Raw genomic sequence first — 6387 nt, forward strand, 5'->3', positions numbered from 1 at the left:
CCCAACCCAATCTCTGGTTCTATCCGACCACAGTGTACGTCTGTGGCGGCAGCGGAGCCATTTCTTGGATTTAGAGCTGGCTGATGCAGAGGACAGATGATGGCGTTGACAAAAAAGGCATTTAAAATAGCTGTCAGGACTCTTAACAGTCCTAAACGCAGCTGTCTGTAAATTTATAAACTCTCTGGCAAGTGTTCACCGCACCGGCTTTCAATTATCGACTGAAAAAAAAATTGAAAACCTCTGAAAACACCTTTTCCCACACGACTTTTTAAAAAGGTGTGAAAAGGAAACACGCACACACTCAATTAAATGAGAATCTCTAGACGTGAGAACATAGTAACAAACCCGGATTAATCTCTCGTGTGTTTCAGGGCTGATATTTCATCCCCAAGAAACTTTTTAAAGAGGGCATTGCATTAGAAGCTTCTGGAGAAACTATGGAAATGCAAGCCCATCCCAGACTGGCTAGCTCTAAATCTCTGAAGCTGAAGCAAAGCTGATTTCAACCCTGAGGTGATTATCATACACAGCCAGGAGGAGAATTGGCTGCCACAGAGAATATCATTCCTGGTAAACCCCACCAAGGTTGGTGACAACTGTCTCCCAAAGGAGCCTTGTACAATTCTCTAAACCTACAAATAGCTTTGCATTCTAAAACTTCAACTCAAAAAAGAACAGGACACACCAAATTCATCCCAGGTCAAGCCAAGTCCAGCACCCTGGTCAAATCTCTCAAGATGTGCAAATCAGCCTGTAACTGTTACCCGCCAGCATCAAGCACTGTTCAGAAAGAATCCCAGGGCCTCAGTGGGGATGAGACAGACAGCCATTCCTCCTTAACCTGAATGTAACCAGGGGAGAGTGGGCCTGAAGGCTTACTTTGAATTAAAAAGTAAAGCCTTGTGTGCAATTGTATATTTAACTTCTTTCCTCCCCCTTCTCTGTGTCTCTCTCTGTCACTCTTCGGTCTCTGTCAGTCCATCTCTCTGTGTGTCTGTTTCTCTGTCTCTGTGTATCTCTGTCTCTCTGTCACTCAGCCTCTCTGTCTCTCTCTGTGATTCTGTCTGTCATCTCTGTCTCTCTGTCGCTCAGCCTCTCTGTCTCTCTCTGTGATTCTGTCTCTCTGTCTATCTCTGTCTCTCTGTCACTCAGCCTCTCTGTCTCTCTCTGTGATTCTGTCTCTCTGTCTATCTCTGTCTCTCTGTCTCTCAGCTTCTCTGTCTTTGTTTCTGTGTGTCTCTGTCTCTCTTTGTGTGGGGGGGTGGGGTGCTGCCTTTACCTGAGGAACAGTCTTCTGGTGCTCTCCCCATACCCCTTAGCTGAAAATATAAGAAATTGGCAATTTCCAGGCCCTGACAGTTAAATCTGCACCACAAAACTACTCAGCTATCAACCGTCCTTGAAAGGCTGCTCTGTCAGACCTCGATTGCTAGAGCTTGAGCCTCACAGAGACTCTGAACACCTGACCTTGGTCCCGTTCAAGCCTGAGAGACCGCATCCAGCGCGAGCCTGTTAACTTTAGTCATTAACCAGCCAAGAGAAGGTCTTAGGCTGGAAACATCTCATACCACACGATTAACTCTTCTGCCCTGAAGAGGGAAGCCACCTGTTCTGGATCAAAGTCTGGCCACGAGGGACACATGATTGGATCACACACAGAAATCAGGCTAACTAGGGCTGATTCTGAGCAAAAGGCATTGGGACCTCACTTACCTCCTTACATGTTTCCAGGCACTCGGTCATGCATAATCTGTCCTTTGCCTCAGGGTGATATAAGCACACAGGCCTCCTCTGTCAGCTGCTAGCTGAAGCAAACAGCTTTTTGGTTAAAATCATTTGTTAAGGCACCTTCAAAGTGCCACTAGCTAGATTTTTACAGTTCCCAGGGTCTTTTCTGCTCACCATTTTCACCTTTTGAACAGATACTCCATAACCCTGAGCTAAGCATGCCCCCAAAGCGTGTATTGCCATCGTGAATTTTAATGTTAAACTAAACAGGCCCAGGAATTAGCCTACCCCTAAAGTGTTTTCCTATAAGAATATGTGTAATATGTATAAGCACTTCCACTGAAGCTTCCATGCTTCTTTATTTCCAGAAGGCCTTGATTCAGAAGTAACTCCCACCTTCTGTCTGCTCATGTGGTACAAAGGAAGGGAAGCTCTCTGAAGATTCTTTTGATTCCACTCATAAGGGTACCAATTTCAGAACCTAATCACCTTCCAGAGATGCCACCCCAAATACCATTGCATTTTTCCAGTTTTGACCTTGGAATTTTGGTCAGACACAAGTATTGATTACTTAAGAGTCAATACCCAACTGAGTGATTTTTTTTGGAGATATGATCCCACATAATTCTCAGATCTGTCAAGTGTGTCATTCTACTGTGTCTTTGAAAATGGCTTTCCAACCCAACCCAAGGATCGTCCATTTCCTTGTAGTGCTAGAATTCAATTTTTTGTTTGAGTCATGAACACTTTATTTATCACTGGATTAATGAATGATCCTGCTGTCCTCATAAAATGCCTGATAAACCAACATGAATGCCATTCATTTTTTAGTTAAATAGACCATTTGGTAGAACTTTAAAATATAGGAAAGGAAAAATACATATGACTAAAGTAATTGCACCTTTCAGATAATCATGTTGTGGGATATTTGTAGACTGTGTGAAACTGTATTGCTGTGATTGGTGCAATAAAAAGCTGAATGACCAATAGGAAGGCAGGAGATACACACAGGACTTCCAGGCTGAGCAAGAACTCTGGGAAGAAGAAGGGAGGGTCAGAAGTAGAGGAAGCAGCATGAGCAGTACAGAAATATGAGGTAATGAGCCATGCAACAGAACATAGATTAAAATAAATGGGCTAATTTCAATTATAAGAGCTAGTGGGACAAGTCTAAGCCAAGGCCGAGCTTTCATAATTAATAGTCAGTGTCCTTGTCATTATTTCAGAGCTGGCAGTACAGAGAAAGACTTGTTACATAAGCACTTCGTAAACAGGTAATCCCCATGGAGTCTAGCCTTTAAATCTATTTATTGTACAGTGTTTTAGAAAAAAAGACTTTAAATCACAGCATAAGTTTGTCTGCCAGAAAAAAATGTAAGTGAATATTAATTACTTTTTAATATTTGAAAACTTATGAATATCAGGTGGTAATGGCATGTGCATTTAATTCCAGCACTCATGAGGCAGAGGGACAAGGCTCTCTGTGAGTTCAAGGCCAATCTATTCTGCAGAGCAAGTTCCAGGACAACCAAAGATACACAGAGAAATCCTATCTTGAAAAATAATGAAAGAAGAAAATATGTGAAGCAGATAAATTATTAAAACTTGTACACAGTTTAAATTATGTATTAGAGATCTGACTCAGCTCTCTAAATATCAGTCATTTTAATTTGCATTTCTCTGATGGCTAAAGATGCTGAACACCAAAGACAAGATCTTTTGAGTAAATTAGGAGCATGGGGACCATGGGAAAGAGTTGAAGGGGAGGGGAAAAGGAGGGGAACAGAGAAAAATGTATAGCTCAATAAAATCAATTAAAATAGATGTTGAACACCTTAAAGAGTTTAAAATTATATTTCTCCCTCCCTTTCATCTCTTCAAATCCTTCCATGTACCACTCCCCTCTCTCTTTCAAGATTATGACCTCTTTTTTCATTAAATTGTAATTGCAGGACTCTGTGTGTGTGTGTGTGTGTGTGTGTGTGTGTGTGTGTGTGTGTGTGTGTGTGTGTACACATACACATGCACTCTTAAGGATAACCCACTGGTCCGTATAGCATTACTGTATGTCATCGGACAGCCAGCTGCTGTGCTCTCCCCTGGGGAAGACCACCTCTCCTGCTCCGCTCCCAGCTTTCTTCCATTACCTGTAGTTCTTTGTGTAGGGTTGAGGTCTCGTGGGCATGTCCCCAGCCACTTTGGTATGTTCATTCGTGTCACCCTTGTTCAGCTCACATGTAGGCAGTCATGTTGCTGAGACTTTATGGGTGTAGCTTCTGACATTAGCAGGAGACAGAGCCTCACAGCAAACTCCCTGGCCTGACTCTTACAACCCACCTTCTTAAATACGCCTTGTGCATTTGGAATTCATCTTTAGAAAATGGTCTGTTCAGATTTTTGGACTTCTTTGAAGTTTCATTTTGCAGTGCATTATATATTCTAGATATTAGCCCCTGTCTGAGGTATGGCCGGCAAAGATTTTTCTCCTATTCTATAGACAGTCTGTTAATTCTTTTGACAGTTTCATTGGTTGTGAGAAGCATTTTAATTTTGTGTAACCCCACCTGTCCATTCTGTGTCCTGTGCTGTCGGGATTCTCTCCAGGATGCTAGTGCCTCTCCTACATCCTTACTGTTTCTTCCTTTAGCAGCTTCAGTGTTTCTAGTTTTGAATTAAAGTATTTTACCTGGTTTTAATTGATTTTTGTGAGAGGTGGGAGACATGGATCTAAGCTCATTCTTCCGCAGCTAGATATGCAATTTTGACAGCATCATTTGTTGAATAAACTGCTTTCCAGTACATATTTTAACATCTTTATCAAAAATTAGGTGTTCATATTTGTGTGTCTCTATCTCTGGACCTTCCACTATGTTCGTGCAAGACTACAGAGTAAGATGGAAGTGAGGTACACTGTGGAGGAGTGAGGGCAACAGGGAGAGTGGACAGAGATGCTGTGTGAAATTGAGAGGAGAAGCAACCAAAAGGAAAATTTATGTAATCCTCATATGGAAAACTATTGTTTTATAAGCTAATTTTAATAATCAAAATAAATACAAAATTAAGATGTATTTTGAGATCAACAAAAAATAAAGATACATATCAGTATACTGATTGTATTGTCTTCACAAAGCCTTGTCCAACTCTAATGAAATCTTCAGAATCATGCCTCTGTTGACTGGGCAGAACACTGAGTATACACAACGACCGGAGTCTGACATGAAGCAGATGCTTCAACAAATGTTAGCAAATAGGAATTAATTTTTGAGTAGTGATTTTTGAAGCTACAAACAAGTTGCGTTCTTTTTCTCGTGTTTTGCAGAATAAAGATCAATGTGATCTTAACTGTACTCATGAAGATGAGCTGAACCGAGATATGGGTGTGATCCTCCAACTGAATACAGTTGAATCTTTGAAGCAACCCAGAATACTAGCACTCAGTTACAGAGTGACATCATTAAAGATGCCCACCATGTTCTCTGGGCTGTGATTACAGTATTTACACCCTCCAAAATTATACTTTCATAACTTTTAAAGAATATAATTTTGATTTTATCATTTTCTCCAAAAACTAAACTTCTCAAAAGTCTTTTATCCCCTAAAATTTATAACGAGTCAGAAAGAGTTTTCTTTGTTCCTGAAAGAGGCCATTTTACACAAACAAACACAAAACAATATCGTTAATATTGATCAAGCCTTTTTATTCTTTTCATCAGAATCAGTGATGAAAATGTACTTGTGTTAAATATTTCATAGCTAAATCATATTGATTTATTGCTTAAATTTATGGCATGTAAAACATTTCATGAGTAGTGTATTTTTTTACTTTGGCAGGAAGCATAAAGTAATTTTCCATTTCCGATTAGGGAATTATTGCTTGAGGATTGTGATATTGAGAAGAATGTAATGGGAAGCCAGTCTGTGCTGCCCTTCTCCTGGTTTATGGGGCTTTCTATACATCAAGAAATTCACCCCAAGGAAAAGCTTTTAAATCTCATGGAAGTGGAACAACTTCTGGTCAAAAAGACCTGCTTCTTCTACAGCAGCCATTTCAGTATGTGGTATGTGACCTTTTGTGCTGTGTTTGCTCCTCCCCATTGGTAATGACAATAATCAACTCCTGCGCAGTGCAGGTGCCGACGTAGAGCATGACCCTTTGTGACCCTGCGGTTCTAGCATCCATCCAACTGGGAACCTCATTTTCACCACCCGCTAAAAGCACACAACTAGTGACTCCCACGGCCAGTGACTGCCTCTACTGTTGTTCTCTGGCCTGGCCCGCCCTGTTACATTTGCCTTCCTGCTCCAGTCTACACTGACAGCAAAGACGCAAATTCTTTTTTTTTATTAAAAATTTCAGCCTCCTCCCCGCCTCCCATTTCCCTCCCACCCCACTTCTTTCCCCCTCCCTCTCCAGTCCAAAGATCAGTCAGGCTTCCCTGCCCTGTGGGAAGTCCAAGGTCCTTCCCTCTCCATCCAGGTCTAGGAAGGTACGCATCCAAACAGGCTACGCTGCCACAAAGCCAGTACATGCAGTAGGATCAAAACCCAGTACCATTGTCCTTGGCTTCTCATCAGCCCTCATTGTCCGCCATGTTCAGAGAGTCCGGTTTTATACCATGCATTTTCAGTCCCAGTCCAGCTGGCCTTGGTGAGCTC

Source organism: Chionomys nivalis, chromosome 1 (genome assembly GCF_950005125.1).
Source record: "Chionomys nivalis chromosome 1, mChiNiv1.1, whole genome shotgun sequence".
NCBI lineage: Eukaryota > Metazoa > Chordata > Mammalia > Rodentia > Cricetidae > Chionomys > Chionomys nivalis.